The 19,334-nt window shown below is 37.9% G+C and overlaps 1 protein-coding gene across 2 annotated transcripts in view; it reads right to left on the bottom strand.

The window, feature by feature from the left end:
• The window catches only part of cntfr (ciliary neurotrophic factor receptor), a 333,618-nt gene extending 317,880 nt beyond the window's left edge, over positions 1–15,738 (bottom strand). For both annotated transcript variants that reach the window (XM_047373130.1, XM_047373129.1), the window contains exon 1: positions 15,476–15,738. The gene's annotated coding sequence lies outside the window, so the exon portion shown is untranslated. The remainder of the gene's footprint in view (positions 1–15,475) is intronic.
• Between the last annotated feature and the right edge of the window lie 3,596 nt (positions 15,739–19,334).

Raw genomic sequence — 19,334 nt, 5'->3', positions numbered from 1 at the left:
CTAGACTACTGGTTGGCATGTGGATATCATCCATTGGTTGTTATGAAGACTTTGTGATCTGTGGCTAAACAAAGGTAGTCTGAATCATGTCTTATTCATACTGTGTGGCACTGGCAACTTTATTAAAGACAAATGTTTTCTAATATTACATGTTTTCCCTCACCAGATAAATGTACTAAAATTAAAGGTTAGATTTTTTAAAAATTTATGTGTGAGATTATGGTATTACAATATGACATTTATTTCAAGGTTTGTTAAACATCTATGCACAAATAAGGAGTAAAATTTGGTATATTTATATAGGAAATCAAATAAAGGAATGATATGCATGCACTATACCTTTAAAATTAATTTCTTCCTGATTAGGGACCCTTTCTTCCTTACCTTCAATACTTATGGAGGGGGATTAATTTTCAAATTACATATCTTATATTTGGCAAATCAATGTGTCTGGATACTGTGTCCTAATTTGCATGCACTTGAATTTTTTGTTTGTCAGTCTATATTAATGTGTCACTGCAGCTCCATTGAGTGCATGTATTTCTTTATAAGTAATGCTTGTGCCAGTATGCGGTCACATGAAGATGAGCCTGGAGTTTTTTTAGTGTGTTTACTTGTACATTCGCCAGCCTGCCATGGATCTGTGATAGTGTGACTGTTGGCTGCATGTTATGTGTCTTTACAGCTATAGGTGCAAAGAGATGCTGACACCACTCACGGAGAAATGTGCGAGAGAGGATCTAGGCCTGACATGTACATGATGCACTCACAAAGCAGACATAAAAAAACATTAAAAAAAACTCACAGCTGCATGCCTGCAGAGAGAAACAAACATGCCAAACATACATACAAATATATTGACAAACATACAAAAAAACATGCTGGCTTGAATCTTTGATCACACATCTGGGATGAGTATGGAATCTTTCTTAGGCACCTTGCCAAGGTAAATAGAGGAAACTGCCTGCCCTGACATTTTTTGGCATTAAGAGAGGGTTTTCAAGGTGACAGCCATCATTTGGTGTTGGAGGGGGTTGTGTATTGGTGCTTTTTAACAATCCCAGCATTGTTGTCTGGTATCTGTGTTTGTGAGTATGAATGAAAGTATGTGTGCGTCAGTCAGTTCTGTTTACTGTTAAGATAACTTCTATTCTACTTCTAAAGCAATGATATCAAAATAAAGAACCCAGTTATTTTTCTCTTGTTTTTAAATGTAATTTAGATTTTGGTTGGAATTTAATTTATAATGCATTTTCTAAGGTAAGAACTTCACCCAAGAGACTGGTACACTCACTGGTACTGTCACTGGCACAGCCGTATTAGAGAAAAATGATGTTGAGCAGTGTCAAAGTTATAAGCAGAGCTGTCACACTTCCTTAAGCTAACACCTTTATATATATATATATATATATATATATATATATATTTACATATATATATATATATATATATATATATATATTTACATGTTTGTAAAGACCTGTAATAAAAGGAGAACGTCTATAAAGTATTATAAATTATGAGAATGTGAGGTGACAAACTCAGCTGGGCAAAGATTATTCACAATCAAATATTTTTTTCTTTATGTCCTCACAAAATTTCAAAGACAAGGTAAAAGCCTGCTCTTTCACACAATGCCTCCATGATGTACCTCAATGTTTTTTTCCCCCCCAGTTCCTTTTTTTATTTTCCAGCTCCCTACTCTCTCTCTTCCCCCGTTCAAGCTTCCTACCCTCTTCCTTTACTACTTTCCTTTCCTCCGCCTGCAGTGGCTGCCCAATAAAGGATGTTGTTAATATCATTAGACAGACTTCCTCTCCGGCCAAGCGCCCTGCCCACTCCCTTTCAGCTATAATCAAGCGTGCACACTAACTATCAAAGTAGACATTGCTAATAAACTACCGCAGTGGAGCAGAAAGACACACACACGTACGGTCCTTTGGAGGAAATACTGTCGGGTGAGCGCAGTTAAATAAAAGCGCGTGTGCTGGGTGGGTGTGGGCTGTCGGTAAGGGGGTTTGTCCAGACACCACTAATAAAGTGAACTCCAAAGGCAGGCCAGCATAATGCAAATCTCCCAACTTAAGTATACAAAATTAATTACGGCTGAGCGACATGTACATAAGCAGACATGACTAATGAAGTGGGATCTGAAAAGAGGCAAATACTATCAGTTTAGAAACTTTAAATTAGGAAAAGGAAAGTAAGGGTAATCGTAGTTTCCAGTTATGCAGCAGTCATTTGCTATAAATCGTCCTTAAAATAGAGGAGCGTATTGTCAGCTGCATAGTTTGAAGGGGTAATCTCCCCACAACTGAAAGCAACAGTAAATATTGCGTCAGATTTAAATGGTAACATTAAGTGCAATACAGCGAGAAAAGAGCAGTACATTTAAAGAGGAAAAAAGAGGGGTGGAAGGCAAACAACATGTGGCTGTTAATACAGCAAGATATATTAACATGCATTCAGATTTAGATGTTTTGTTTTGGTAAAAGGACATTTTCCAGGCACAAGCATGAACTTTTACTTTGTAAAATTATGCTAGGCAAGGGATACAATGTTTTCTCAGTTAAACAGTCTGATTAACACAAGGGAGCTGCTATTTATCTGGATAACTGACAAAGCAGTGTCATACTAATAGTCTTGAAGACTGAGTTTTTATTTTTATCTTTTTTCCCATGATGTTATTCTCCATCACAGATCATGGATCAGTTCCATTTGCCCATGAAGTTAGTGATTTTAAGTTAACATTTGAAAAAAAAAAAAAAGGTCTGATCTTCTAAACAGATTATCTGGTTTATCAAAGTTTGTTGTACCGATGCCACTGTTAATCCATCCATCCATCCATCCATCCAGGTACCAGTATGCTCTTGTGGAGTTCAGGTCGCCAGCTCATCAGGGGCCAGTTCAGAAACAAACATACAAAGAACACATTTTGTATATCACATTTGTATTGAGATGAATGGTGTAACATTAACGGTGTGTATTTGGGCATTTTTCTGAGAGATTGCTGCAAACTCAACACCAGTGACTGTCCACTGTCGCTACATGCTCATACAGGAGGAGTGAATGCTGCAAGTTACTGACTCGATCTGCTGGGTTTCCTTAGATAGAAAAACGTTTTAACCAATTTGAATAAATAGCTGAATCTGACTGCACTGTTCAATAATTTGGATTAATTGGAATATACAGGAGTTGGACAATGAAACTGAAACACCTGGTTTTAGACCAGCTCCCCGGCCATTTTAACCACTTCAGGCATTCAGCGAGGTCTATTTATATGTATTATACTATTTATATGTATATGTATTATACAGGAAGAACTTAGGTAATGCCCTTACCAGGTAATTTTTGCAACAAATGAATAGCTTTTGCCTAAATTCCAAAACATTGGGGCACAGTCTAGTCCGTGTCTTTATTTGTGAAGTTCATGTCACATAATAGCCAGAAAGGCATACCTGAAGTCACATGTTGTCATACACAAGAAGGTAGATACCTAATTGCGTTGTTGGGGGTGTTGGTATACTATATTTGGTGAATATAGTATCCAGACAAACAAAAACAGGCCAGAAGAATACAATAATATTTTACTTAAAATTACCTCATGTAATACTTGCAAATAAATATATGAACTTTCCTGAGGCCTATTTGGAGTAAAGTTATTTGGTTTTACAAATACCCCCAAAAGTTTTCATCTTAGTTCGAAATGTATTTAAGAGAAATTTCAGGATTCATGTATAATATTTGGTGACTACTGAGTTCCATCTGTCATGCTTTATCATTTTCCATGTGTACCATAATAGACAGAGAAAGAGCTACATTGATTAGGGTGTAGACATCAGTCTTTAATAGGTTAAAAGTCGCCAGCTCTGATACAGGTCATGCCTTCACATACACAGTCATGAATTAAAGCAAGGGAAGTCATGTATTTGGACAGGTGTGGACAGAGATTGGTATGAACAATAATACACTACAGAATGCAGCTCATTAGAGTGGACAAAGATACTTAACTTAAAAATGCATGGAGACGCACATCTCCCGTGCAGACAGCATTGCTAGAGGCAAAACCTGAAGCCTTTCAACAAGCCATACATATTTAATAACTGAGATAAATAAATATATCAGAAAAATTTTCTTAAAGCAATAATGAATTAATGGTCGCTATCATAAAGTATGTACCCCATACTGATTTTCTAATTGATGGAAAATGTATGGATCTTAATGTGGTTAATTATTCATAATGTGCCTCTGTATACAACTGATGAACATTTTCTGTGCACAAGGGTGGTGACAGCAGGTTTGCTTTTAGATTGAAAGGGAAGGAAACATTTAAATATATGAGAACTGTTATATTTCAGCAAAAAAGAAAAAAACATATTTTGCTGAAAGCCTGGCTGTTCACCTCTTTGAAGCCCCAGATTGGTTTAAATTACTCCTTTCTAGAAAGAGAGAGACGAAGGCCATGGGTCAATTGCCTCTCCTCACCTGTTCGCTGCGATAATTTTCAAACTACACTTTTATTTGCCCAATGTGCAATGACCATTGTCTGCCTGCAAAAGTTACATATACTCCTGATCCATTCAACAAGTCCCCTTTTATTATCTCTAATCTATGCACCCGTTCCTCTTCCTTGACCTCAATCACGCAAGTGGCCATAAAGGTGTTACACTCCTGAGCATTGTATTTCTACCCAGCCTTACCTATGGTCTTGTCAAACATGTATACAGTACTTATCAGTCTAATCTGTGGTCTTTCTGAACCTCTCAGTTTCTAACTACAACTCCTGCTGCTTTTCTTTTTCTTGTCCTGTGTTTGGCTACAATCATTCTTCAAAATCATAATCACTATAATCATAAACACAATAGAAATCTCCACCCATTACACAATTCAGAAAAGAGAAAGGTTTTATGTTCCAGCAATGAATGTGTTCTACTCCAAAATGTGCATATCAAACCCAGAACAAAAGCAAAAGTAAGAGCTGCTTAAGCTGGTAAGAGAGTGCCAGTAAGTTAAATAAATTCTGCAAAAATATGGGTTGAAAGGCCACTCTTCCAAAGTGAACTCTTGCATTGTACGTTTGGGGAAAAAAGAGGAAAGCTTGTAAGCTTGAAAACACCATCCCACCTGCGAGATATGGGGTGTCAGCATCATGTTGTGGGGGTGAATTGCTGTAGGAGGGACAGGTACACTTTACAAAATGGATTGCATCATCAGAACACTATTGAGGCAACATTTCAAAACATCAGGCAGAAAGTTAAAGCCTGGGCACAAACATGTCTTACAGAGAACAATGATCCCAAGCATGGAGCCAAATTGTGACCTAGGACAACAAAGTCAATACTTTGGAGTGGTCATCACAAAGCCCAGTCCCATAGCAAATTTGTGAGCAGAGATGAAAATGTGTGTGTGAGCAAGATAACCAAAAAAGCTGACCTACTTTCACCAGTTTTGTCATTAGGAATGGGACACAATTCCAGTATTGTGAGAAACTTGTGGAAGGACACCAAAACATTTGATTCAAGTCATAGTTTCACAACAGTGCTACTAAATTTCATAGAAAAACATGTTAACTTATGAAAGTCTCATTATTCTGAAGTTTATCAAATTAAACTTACTTTTTAATCCTAACTGCCCTAAAACAGGAAACAATTTGTCTCACTTACTGTCACACATAGAAAAAAAGTTATGTGTATTTTTACCCAGTGTGTAAATATCTGTTTTCTACTGTAAGTTTAGGTGTAAGTCACCTAAACTTGTATTGACCCCTAAATTTTCATTTGTAAGAAATATCATGCATTAAAGAATATTTGTTTGGAAAGGATGGCTCAGCAGTGTGTCAACAAGAAACTTTATATTGGAAGCATTGCCCCGTGGCCCCACCCCCAAGTTAGTGCCACTGCAGTCATGTTAAAATACATGGATTCTACTCCTACAACTTGAGTTCATTCTTTTGTTGTTTTCCTCAGAACTCAGTCCTTTTGTTTATTTCTCTTCAAGTCTTGAGTTGCCAAGTCTTTAAATCCATCCCTTAAAAAGTACTTATGTTGTTACCCACCTTCCCTTGGCCATTTACCATTTACTTTGCTGCCTGAGTTAACTTCCTTTGTATTCATTGTTTCTGGTATTCCTCAACTCTGCCAATGTGGGAGCATTCTTTCTTGGTGTAAATCTTATTTTCTCTCCTTTGCCTGACCTCCCATTATCCTCAAGTAGTGACTGCCTTCTGATGTTAGCCACAGCTGACCTCTCCTTGTCACACTTCTTAAATTATAAGCCTTTCTCTTGATTCCAAGGTGACAGTGGCACTCTAACTCACTTTCCTCATTTGCCATATTGTGCTTGGAAACAGGAAACCAGTATTCTGGAAACAAGTCCTCTCTTCCATTCCTTTCTTTTGCCTTTAATCAAGCTTTTCAGACACAATTTAAGAGCCTACAGCAAAGCTTCTCAAACCTAATGTTCAAAATGGATTTCTAGATATGTTTAAAGGCCAAGAATAACTTGTGATATACATATCCTTCTACACTCACCGGCCACTTTATTAGGTACACCTGTCCAACCGCTCGTTAACGCAAATTTCTAATCAGCCAATCACATGGCAGCAACTCAATGTATTTAGGCATGTTGACATGGTCAAGACAATCTGCTGCAGTAAAGACAGAACATCAGAATGGGGAAGAAAAGTGATTTATGTGACTTTGAACATGGCATGATTGTTGTTGCCAGACGGGCTGGTCTAAGTATTTCAGAAACTGCTGATCTACTGGGATTTTTACACACTACCATCTCTAGGGTTTACAGAGAATGGTCCGAAAAAGAGAAAATATCCAGTGAGCGGCAGTTCTGTGGGCGCAAATGCCTTGTTGATGCCAGAGGTCAGAGGATAATGGCCAGACTAGTTCGAGCTAAAAGAAAGGCAACAGTAACTCAAATAACCACTTGTTACAACCAAGACATGCAGAAGAGCATCTCTGAACGCACAACACGTCGAACCCTGAGGCGGATGGGCTACAGCAGCAGAAGACCACACAGGGTGCCACTCCTGTCAGGTAAGAAAAGGAAACTGAGGCTACAATTCGCACAGGCTCACCAAAATTGGACAATAGAAGATTGGAAAAATGTTGCCCGGTCTGATGAGTCTCGATTTCTGCTGCGACATTCAGATGGTAGGGTCAGAATTTGGTGTCAACAACATGAAAGCATTAATCCATCCTGCCTTGTATCAACGGTTCAGGCTGGTGGTGGTAGTGTAAAGGTGTGGGGGATATTTACTTGGCACACTTTGGGCCACTTAGTACCAATTGAGCATTGTGTCAACGCCACAGCCTACCTGAGTATTGTTGATGACCATATCCAACCCTTTATGACCACAGTGTACCCATCTTCTGATGGTTACTTCCAGCAGGATAACGTGCCATGTCATAAAGCACAAATAATCTAACTGGTTTCTTGAACATGACAATGAGTTCACTGTACTCAAATGGCCTCCACAGTCACCAGATCACAATCCAACACCTTTGGGATGTAGTGGAACGGGAGATTCACATCATGTATGTGCAGCCGACAAATCTGCAGCATCTGTGTGATGCTATCATGTCAATATGGACCAAACTCTCTGAGGAATTGTCCCAGTACCTTGTTGAATCTATGCCATGAAGGATTAAGGCAGTTCTGAAGGGAAAAGGGGGTCCAACACGGTACTAGCAAGGTGTACCTAATAAAGTGGCTGGTGAGTGTATGTTTTCTTACAACTTAAAGCCAAAAGATGTGACACTTTTTGCCTACAACTATTTGTGATCACAACCCACTAAGTGTTGAGAATGAAAAGTATATGAGCACTGTAATAACATACACCATTTCAATTCAAATTTACTTTTCATGCCTCAACAAATAAAATGTCATTATTCCTACACACAAATAAATTAAATAATCAACATTTTACAATGCAACCATACAGTAACAAAACATCTAAGGTAAAAGTTGCAGAAACCCAGATACAGCACATTTACATAGCACCATAATGGGAAAAAATGGCACCATCTGACTTTAATGAATTGCCTAACCCCATGTGTCGTTTTCAAAATGAGTTTAAATTGTCCCAAATGTCTTTTATTGTTTTTCTCAGAATTCAAGGTCTAACAAAGTAAACTCACACATTCACAATAAATCAAGAAATGTATATAATCGAGTGATTAACACATAGAATTTCAACAATTTGAAAAACATATGCCAAACATATTGGTATTAATTTAATGTTTTTGTTGAATTCTAAAATTTACCTGTCAATTATTTAAATAGTTTTGTAAGTTAAAAAAAAGTTTAATATTTCTTCTATAGTACACTGTCCCCAAAGGTTTTGTGGTTGTTTGTTCTCTGCCTCATCTACTCTAATAGAGGTTACCCAAGTTTGAGAAAGCTGCTATAATGTTCAAACAACATTTTACCTAAAACACATCAAGCTATGTCTTTATTTCTAAAGGACACTCACTGCACATGCGACTACAAAAATTAAAAAACGCTCATCTCACTCCACTGGTGAGACTAACATTAATTAGCTTCTTCTCCACTTATATGACTTGTTGATACATAGGGTCATAACATGTTTTTCTGTCAGTTCCAATTAATTGTGTGTGGATGAACCCCATAGACAAAGTAGTTCTTCTGTTTCATGAACTAAACACTTTGCTTTGAACACTGATATTATTAATGATTCGTTTCTTAGCAGCTTTGTGCTGTGCTACCTTAAGGTCTCTAGAACACAGCAGTCAGTTAGACACTAAAAATAGAGAGTGGACTGGATCCTGATTGACTTGACATTAGCAATAATAACTTTTTTGCAGTAATAGCCCAATTCTACTGTAATAATACAATTTTTATCATACAATTATAATTGCTACTACTATGAATAATAATACCAACACAACTAAAATCAATTGATAAAGTAAAAAAAAATATTACATAAAATTTGGGAGATAACATCAGATATTAAAACTAATAGGCTGATGTCTTGAAAGTTCACCATCTTCCTAAATATAGCCAAGTAGTTTCCAGCTTAAACAGAACTGCAAGTAAAAACTGAATTCACAGGGTTGTTCCTTTGGAAAACAACAGGAAGGACATTTGAATTGATTGCTCTTAATGTACTTTATTCCCACAATATGTGTCTCTACACTGAGTGGTTAGCTAACTTACAATGCAGTCAACAAGAATGCAGTCAAAAAAGAACAAGAATCATAACACTTTATGTATCTACTGTTGCAAAATGTTAATGACTTTCTCCGAGAACATATATCTATACTGCATACATACTGCTCGATTACACCATTGCCTGGAGGCAGTTCTCTCAGATATGTTTTCCTCATGATACATACAAGTGAGGAAGTTATTTATGTTTGTGTTACCATGCTGGTGTGTACTGGGTCAAAGGCTTATTTTAGGGCTGGCTGAAAGATGTATATATTTTTTCCTTATTCCCTTCTTTGTCATGTCCATATTTCTCCTGGACAACAAGAACACTAAAGGGATGAGTGGAGAGCTGTCTATAAAAAGAGATACCCAATTGGATGTGTGCATATACACACACAAGCAAGCATGTAAGTTCCTCAACAAAGCTTCTGCAAAAATACTGCTTTTAAAAAGTAAAGAAAACAGTACATGGAAACAGCACAATACAGATAAGTGAGAGTAAATATTGAAAAGTTAAACTTCTGAAAATATTCTGCTTAAGCTCCACCAAATAACCCTCAAAACCACAAATAGCCCAAAACATGCTATTAAGAACATTTCACCACTTTTAATATGTTAGTCAAAATATATAGTTATACGTTAAACACGGGGGATGATGAATATCTGTATGTAGTCTCCACATTAAAAATGTGCAAAGGAAGCAAGACGTTTTCTTACAGATGACTAAAATAATTACAAAGTCTTCCTGTAAGCCACTTTTAACAGCTCAGGGTGTAGAAGGGAATTGGATATAATGTCCATAGCTTGAAAATGTATGCGAGGCAGCCTAATTGGGGCCAAATTTGAACAAATTGTGTCATGTTTTCATGTCTTCAGGTGCAGTTAGATAAAAGCACACAGCAAGGGACATTTCTAATGAAAGACACAGAAAGAATAAGGCAGAAAAAGCGTGGGAGATGCTCATCACCAGAGAGGAGCGTTGGCTTTTTAATGTCTCCCTGTTTGGAGGCTTTTTGCATCCAAAGCTCTAACCTGTATTTGTTTCCACAGTGGCATGTGAAATTTCTCTGTTCTGTCTGCATGTTCTCACAATTGCGCTCACAAAAAAAACTACCTTGTCATATTTTTACACTTTAGATGCACTTGGAAAGCAATGCACAGCAAGGATTGGAGAAAAGAAAATAATTGCACCAAGTTGGTGTTTTCTGTCTAAATCTAACCAAAAACTGACTGAACAGTAAATAAATCTGAAAGCTGATAAATATAAAGTGAATTTGAAAATGTGTGAAACTTAAAAAAAAACTTTCTGGATTAATCACTAGAACAGTTTGGTTTTCAAGATTCAAATATATTTAATTTGCTTTAGCTCCAGATTTTCTACCCTTTGAGTGCACGCATTTCCTTATATTTAAGAACTGAAAGGCATCCCCTGAAATGATGATCTGATGGACTGCAGAGACACTGTGTTCACGTGTGTTATTTTTCCATTTACTTTCACAAACTCACTTTATCCAAGATCACACATTGACACACAACTCACATTAGGTAACAGGATTCTGATTTATAGACAGAAAAAGTGGTTCAGACAGTTTCTAGAACCGATCAAAATTGATACAAATCTCTCAAATCACTATCTTGTCATTTGGAAATTATAAATCTGAATGAAAAGATCAGATGTGGGGTTCCTCAGGACTATTTCAAGGTCACTTTTAGTCAGCATTTACATGCTCCAAGTAGGTCAAATTATGAAATATTACATCAGTGTGTGTATAAAACATCAATAAGACAATAGGTAAGAATTTTTTTCAGCTCATAATGATTAAATGGTGCAAAATGGTTCACCTTTCAGCAGAACAGCAACTTAAAGCATACACAGAACATTGTGAAGCCCTTCAACATTCACAATAGTGTCTAAATCACTGGCTATTGAGAGATTAATTCTGGTAGTTTTATTTAACCTTGGGATGATGGTTACATGCTGCGGATGATGTTCAATGTGATTAAATTATGTTTTATTGTTAAAAAAGTGTAAAGTTGTCAAGATGAGAAAGTTATTTGACTGCGTGTTCATATACCTCTAACCCACCCTGACCACACCAGCTTCCAATGTGTTACTTTGTGTACACAACACTGAATCACAGACCCCCTTGTCTGGCTCTGATGAGACCTGTGCTCGGACATCTGTTGGAGGATGTTTATCCAGGCAGTAAGTATGTTAGCGGAAATATTGGGGTTTTACCTTTCCTTTCTTCTGGGTAAAGGCATTACATATTCATTGTGAAATGGGGACAGAAGAGAGACGGCAAAGAGAATATGAGATGCAAACAATAACAAATATGAAAAAAAGGGAAATAGCAAATTAATGTTGAGGCATCAGAAGCAAAAAGCTGGAAAAGAAAAAAAAAAATGGGGAGGTAAATATAAAGATGAAAAAAGAGAAAAATATGTTACGTTACCATTAAAAATACAGTGCAATTCAAAAGCATTTTGAGTATTTATACCTTGCAACCTTCGAGGCACTTCAATGATTTTATGCAACTCACCAACACAAAGTAGCACATAATTGTGAAATAGATGAATTACATGAGTTTCGCTTGTTTTTAAAAGAAATCAGAAAAATGTGGCATCCATAAGTAATCCTGTCTGCCATCTGCAGGATTACAGCAAAAGTGTGAAAGCTCTGGTCAGATGAGACCAAAAAAAGGTCCAAAGAGCCACTTGCGGCTCTGGAGCCCCTGGTTGCGGACCCCTGCCCTAAACTTGCATCGAGATGTAACAATGGAATTTTTTAGATCAAGGCATATTCATGTGTTAGAAGGGTCAAAGTTCGATGCAAACGCCATTGATAATCTGTGGCATGAATTGAAATTTGCCATTCAAAGACACTTTTTGTTTTGATTGTTATCTATTTTGCAAAGAAGAATGGGCAAAGACGTTGGTCTCTAAATGTACAAAGCTGGTAGAGACATGTTCCAAAAAGCTAAATGTTCTTTAATGTACAGACTTAGCAGGGCCTGCAATTAAATGCACATAACATTTTCCAGTAACCATGTAGGATTTTTATTTGACTTTACATATATGGACTACTTTGTGTTGATTTATCACATAAAATCTCAATAAAATACACTAAAGCTTAAGGTTATAGTTTTGACCAAATGTGAAAAACAGAAAGAGAGAAATAATGTAAGAAAAAATATTTAGGAAGAAAATATTGTTAGACTGAATTTATACAGCACTTTTCTAGTCATGACAATTACTCTTAGCACTTCACACTGGACCCATATTCACCCAGTCACATACACATTCATACACCAAACCGCGGATCAGTAGGCAAACTCGGGGTTAAGTGCCTTTCCCAAGGACACATTGACATGTGACAGGAGGACATAGTCAAACCCACAAATTTCTGAATGCAAGACAACTTCTCCACCCACTGAGTCACAGTTAATAAGGAAAAAACCTGAAAGGCGAAAAATAGAGATGGAGGTTTAGAAGTACTGTTCATGTTTAATCAAGCCCATCCCTCATTAAATGTTTTGGAGAATCAGTTCCCAATCATTTGTTAAACATTCATAACAACAATTTTCTTTGCTCTGACATTTTCTCTAATCTCTTTTACTAATAATAAATACCACTACTTTGCGTAACCAAAACTGTCTCAATAAAAGAAATAAAACATCCAATTTCAGAATCAATGCCTGTATGTCTAGACTGCTTTTAGCAGTCTGAAAAATCAATATACAGTTTACAGGCATCTCTGTGTGCTGCTTGGTATACAGGCATATGGGCACACAGATGCTCAACATACATCCACAAGCAATGCTATTCTTTTTTTTCAGTCTGTGTTACTTGCACATACACCATAACACATACACACACCTGTCTCTTCCTTTTTAGTGCTGCTTCCAAACCATCGCTGTACAGGAACTGTCTTGAACTGTACAACTAGCATTATGGCCGGAGTAGAGGCACATATTGCTTGTCTTTATTGGCACAGTCAAACTGTCAACTTCAGTGCTTGTCTTCCAATATGTTCTGCTTTGTGCATTTGACTTTTGTTGTTTAAACGTTTTCACCTTCTTCCTATTAATCATTACTACCCATCTGCCTGCCCTCTATAACCTTCTTGCCCGTGTCACTCTGAGATGTCCCCCTTTTCTCTGCCTGTCTTTCTGTCTGGCCAAGCCTCCCTCCCTCAAGCTCTTTTTGTCAGTCTTTCTACTTGCACACCCTCCTCCTCTTCTTTCCCCTGTTCCCTCTTCCCTCCTATCAAGCCCTCCCATTCCACCACCAACTAGGCATGAAAACGGTTCTCCATTAGAAGCACTGGGGCTAAGCCCAGTCTGACACACACTTCTTTGATCAGCCGTGAGCCTGGCTAAACACCCCACTAAACCCCCAGTCCGAGGAAGGGGAGGGGGGCTTGGATGTTTAGAGAAAAGCAAAAGTGCCAGGAGTCGGAGGGTGATGGGACTAAGGAGATTAAAAGTTGTGAACGAGGAAAGGGAAACACAAAGATGCAAATTTAGCGATTTGTCCCACAATTCCCACAGTACTTGTCTTTTTTCAGTTTTTTTTTATATTTTTTTCATGACTTGAATTATACTGTCTTGTCCTTAAACTTTGTTTTTCTACTGACCTCCCATTACCTCCAGGTAGCCTCTGAATGCATCACTAACAAATATCTGCAGGTGCACAGCTTAGAAAAGCTCTTAGAGGGTGATAGGAGCCTCTAATGTGAAAAGAACACCAGATTAGATTGCTGGATATTAGAAACTCCAATGACAGCTTGGTTTTCAAACAAAAACACATCAACAGTCACTGGATATTTGGAAAACATGAAATTTTGCTATTATTATTGTATCTTGCAATGATTATATAAATGTTTCTCATTCTTTGCTTTATTTGTCAGCATCACAAGGTCTCTACAACTCTCTGTGGGGTTTAGTATATTGGTCACTAAGATCTATATCATGCATGGGCATTAAGATTAGTGCAGGTTCATCCCAATATTGCATTTAAGTAATCCTTTGCAATTGTGATTTTGCACACACTGAAGTCATGATTCAGTATGTTGTGCAGCTGTACCTTCAAGACAGTATGAAGAGCATATCAACAAGTAATAATAGTTGAAGAAGAAAAAAACATTTCTGAGAGTTTTCAATATTGAGACAGACAGATACCAAACCAGCAGCAGTAAAAGAAGTAAAACTTCCTGTATTTTTCTCCCGAGGAGTGAAGAGAAAAGGGATTTCCGCTCACTGCTAATCAATCAGGCTGTGATAATGGCTCCCATGCCTAGCTGTCGACTGGGAGGGTCAAGGCATCCCGTGACCCAGCGCCCAGGGCCCAGGGGCCAAAGCTCTTCTTAGAATAGCACCCCAGGACGGACTCCCTGGGCTAATTGTCAGAGCCAGTGTCAGCCTTTTCAATGCCCCTGCCCCAACCCTCCCCTCTTTCCACTTTCTCTGTCGTTCCTCTCTTTCTTCTCCCCCTCTCTCCCTACCCCTCCTTCCCTCCTCGCATCTCCGCAATCCTCTCTGTTTCTGCTCAACTGAAGAATCTATACCAACTATATTGGCGTGTAAGAACAAGCTGGGTAACAAAAAGACCACTTACAGCTTGGATGACATGGACAGATGTTGGCTGGAGCGAAGGCGTGAAAGTTATTGCAATGAGACAGAAAAGGAGAGTAAGAAATTGGACAGCATGTCAGGGTAAGATCAATGACAGGAACAAAACAAAACAAAAAGAAGGCGCATGGAGGAAAGAAAAAAAGAAGAATCAAAAGGAAATAGAGCGACATATGGATACACAGTTATCGAGACGTGCATCACTTTTATCACCGTAGTGCATTGACCGGTCAATCCACTTCCATCTGGATATCAATCGGTTACAGCATCATTCTGACAGAGTACGACTCTGCATCCAGCATGCAAAAAACAAAACATACATGCGAAACACAGCACAAGTGTCCGATGCAGACTCTACTCCAGCTCTGTGGGATGGCATTCCTGTCATTCCAACCGCACGTTGCTAATTCACATCATTAGATCCCACAGACAAAAAGGAGAGAGTGATGATGAGGTAGTCCAGGGTTGCATTAACATCACATCTCTGCTCACTTCTGTCACCCTTTTTTCATCTTCCTTGTATGTCTCCCCACACTTCCTTCAATCAAACTCACTTTCCCTCTCTGTCAGGATATCAGCCAAAAAGTGCTGAAGTGGAGCAAAGTCCCAAAAGGTAAAACAAACGTAAAAGATGACAACTGAAATCAGCTACTCACTGGGAATCTTTGGCTTTTTCTCTATTTTCTTTTTTCCTGATCTGTCACTCCTTATCCTCTTCTCCAGTGGGGAATGGGAGTGTGCTATCCCAGCAAGTGTGTGGTGTCAGTCCGATAGAGGGAAGTTGCCTTCTGCGTGCGTAAGCATGTGTCAATGTGTGCGTGAAGGAAGGCAGCAAGAGCGTGTGTGTCTGTATCTGTGCCTTGCACTGCTCTGACTGAGGGAGCCGAGGTTGTTTTAAACAGGCTGCTCTCCCCATGTGACCAGCCCAGCCACAGGCAGGAATACATTACAGAGACACACATACACACTCGCTCTATCTTCCCCCCTTTTCTCTCTCTCTCTTTCTCTCTGGAACATACACACACCATGTCCACATTGCACCCCCTAGCCACCACTCAGGGTAGTGGAGGGAGCAGTTCTCCCAAACAGCACACACACACACACACAGACAAATTTACCATGCGTCCTAGCAGAAATCAAAAATGATGGCAAAAATTGGAATGAGCTTCCAAAATATGTGGATATTTCCTCACATTAAATGATTAACAATCAAGAAGACTCATTGATACCTGTTTAAGTGATGGGGATTAAGGCTGGTACAGACGTTACCTACAGATAGAACACAGTGGGTTTCTGCAGATGCATAGAAGTCCCGGTTTTTGAAGATTTAAACAAATCCTCAGTAGGTTAAATTTTAGGATGTGTTTTATTTACAATTTTAGTCAATACAATTAGGATAAATATGCCTCTGGCTAAAGTGCACTTTGTGCAGATGATAACCTATTTTTTTCAGTTGGCTTTACTCTAAAATAGGCAGTTTTAAACTGCCTTATATCTGTACTGTATGACTCCAAGTGTGTTGTGAATGTGAAGAAATCTGAATTCATGTTTTCCAGAAATCAATCCCATATCTCATGTAAGGTTTGTGTTTCTACCCAAGGGGTTGACCTTAGTGAGAAAGGATAATCTTACAAATTCTTAGCATTTGACTGGAAGATAGGATTTCTTTGTGTTGATCATGGTTACATTACCTCTAAGTCTGCAGCTTCCTTCACACTTCCATGTTTAGATTATGCACAGCCTGTCAGGAATCTAGGTGTATGCTGTTTGTGTTTTGGTTTTATATTTTCTGAAAGAGCAGGTTCAGTTAGTGGGCGGAGCTGAGCTGTGGCAGTGGTCGCACCTGCGATTCATCAGGCTCGTTAGTGGAGCTTAAGAGGAGCTGGATGCTGAACATTCAATGCCTAAGTGTCAACCTTAGTGGTACCTGTAGCCCTCCTTGTGACCGCTTCGATTAAAAACTGTTTTTTTTTTTTTTGTTTTGTTTTGTTTTTTTATAAAACCAATACTTGACCTGTCTTCCACCTTTTAAATGTAATCTCCTATAAGCTTTGTGGTTGTTCTCCTTGACGAAGCTCAAGCACTTTGGCTCAGTTCAGCAGAACAATAACCTCCTGGATCTCTGTTTCCACGTCCAGCACACCCAACACTCCTCGTAAGTTCCTTCTTCTGGAAAAAACCTGACAATGAGTCTTGTTATCATTCATCCCACTATTCAACCTACTCACCACTCTACTCCTTCCTCCAGTAGCTTGCCACCGGTAGAAGCCCGAGACACTCTTACTTTAATAAACAGTTTCAACTTTATTGATCTCCTGGGTATTTCTGCATGTGGGTCAGGAAGCTTCCAAAAACCATGACACAGTTGAGTTAAAAGTATTATATCTGGCAGATTCAAGTTTAAAATTTTCATTTAATAAGTTTGTTTTTGATTTAAAAAAAATAGATATGCATCTCTCAAAGAGTAATAAAACACTATTAAATGGGTTTATCCATTTTGAAAAGGTGCCTCTGTTTGTGTTTAGATTTCATAACAAATGGGATGTCAAAAATCATTAAATGCTAAATAGCAATTTATAAATAATATTTATTGGACATACAACAAATAAACCCTTACAACTGCTCAGCAGGTTTTTTGCATGTTTCCCATGGTATTTTTAACTATTCAACTTCAGCAATGAGCTCCAAGTTCTTAAGACTGGAAAGCCTCCTTGCCATAACCCTAATATTTAGCTCCCTTCACAGATTCTCCATAACATTCAAATCTGGACTCTGTTTGGGTCACGCCAAAACATTATTCTTAATTCAAGTCAGAAGAAATATATTGGTAAGAATTAAGACATTACTTGAAGTCAAAATCTGGCAGGGGTAAGAATAATTGGCTTAACTCTTTATATGTTTTATAACAACTTATTGTACAAATCGAATCACTGTGTAAATTAATTATTCTGGTTTCTTGGCCTTGTTTAACACAAAGATCAAGAGCACTTGCATATTTCTATGTACAAGGATGTATTGAGTAAATGGTAAAATGTCCTGGATTACTTAATCTTTTATAACTTTGTAAACACTTGCTTGATTTGTGTTCCTCGTGACTTTTCTTCAGAGTACACAGACTTTTTACTGGATATCACAGGCCTCTTCCTATTCTGCACCTTGGTCATAGTATAATCTCCTGAGTTTACTAAAGCTAATTGCTTTTGTCTACCTGGGAGGGTTTAAAGCTTTTTCAAAGGCTTGTGTAACTAAATAGTACAAGTGCTATTCTGGACATTGTACCTGTATTATTCTGACCGTCACTGGTTTAATTTTGTTCATGTATTTCGATTGCGTTGTCAAAAGTTTATCTTTTAATTTATAACTAGATGTCAAATAAGTTAAAAAAATACATTAATCACAATTAGATATATCTAGAGTTTGTTTCCTTTCTATGATTTAGATACTTCCATGTTGGTTATGGTGATGTATTACGCCTGGAAGCACTGACCTTTTCAGTAATGAAAACCTTTTAAAGCTGGCATTATACTTCAAGAAAAACGACTGCATAAGAGCTCCCACACCTTTAAAAAAATAAAATAAAAGTGAAACATACATTACAGAGGACCATTTTTAAAAAACAACTAATGTAATCTCGAAACTATAAAGTTCACATGTGAAACTGTGAACTGATCAAAAGACAGATCATCTATGTTTCGTTTCCAGGGACAGACAAGCACAAACAATCAACGAACAATAAGTATGTGTTTTGGTTCTTTCTAACAAATATAGCACATACCATTTTGCAGGCCAAAAACTGAATAGATGACACTCTGAACACATTTTTCATATAATGTTCAGAAAACTACTAGACCATTCATCTCAGGCATCTTGGACAGAAATAAATAGCTTCCAAGGGGCACATACTGTCACACTATTACCAGCATCTTCTGTTATTATCAGCACTATTTCTAGAACCTGTTTAAGGGCAAATCTGCAGCTTAGTTCAACATGACATGTACTTTAAATTAACTAAGATATAATAGGGTACCTGATTTCAACACAAACTGGCCTGAGTGAACATCTCACTGCCAGGCTATCTGACTACATGAGCAGGCAGAGATTTAAAGAAGACCTCCACAGGGCAGTTCTGTATGAGGTGAAGGGGTTCACCTGACAGATGTTATTAATATATTAGACAGTAAGGCAACATTGCAACTAAAGATGGATAATCTTGATTATTAGGTTATTTAACCTATTCCCAAAAGCCACTCGTGTAGGTTGTATACATTATGAAGTATAACATTTTGTCTTGGCAATTGTTCCCAACTTTTTTCTTCCTGGAAGCTTTTCTACTTCTACCTACAAAACAAATTACTACTACCATGTATGCTAACTTTGATGCACAAATAGGCACACACAAAATCCAAATAATTATCTTGAATTCTTGAAATTGTCAGCCTCCTGGTAAGTCCTACGCCAGGGTACCTCGGCTTCAGGAGGAGCAGTGTGATTTTCGTCCCAGCCGTGGAACACTGG

This window comes from Girardinichthys multiradiatus, chromosome 8 (genome assembly GCF_021462225.1).
Source record: "Girardinichthys multiradiatus isolate DD_20200921_A chromosome 8, DD_fGirMul_XY1, whole genome shotgun sequence".
NCBI classification, from domain to species: domain Eukaryota; kingdom Metazoa; phylum Chordata; class Actinopteri; order Cyprinodontiformes; family Goodeidae; genus Girardinichthys; species Girardinichthys multiradiatus.
The sequence above is the reverse complement of the archived record's forward strand: the minus strand, read 5'-3'. Positions and strand labels throughout refer to the sequence as shown.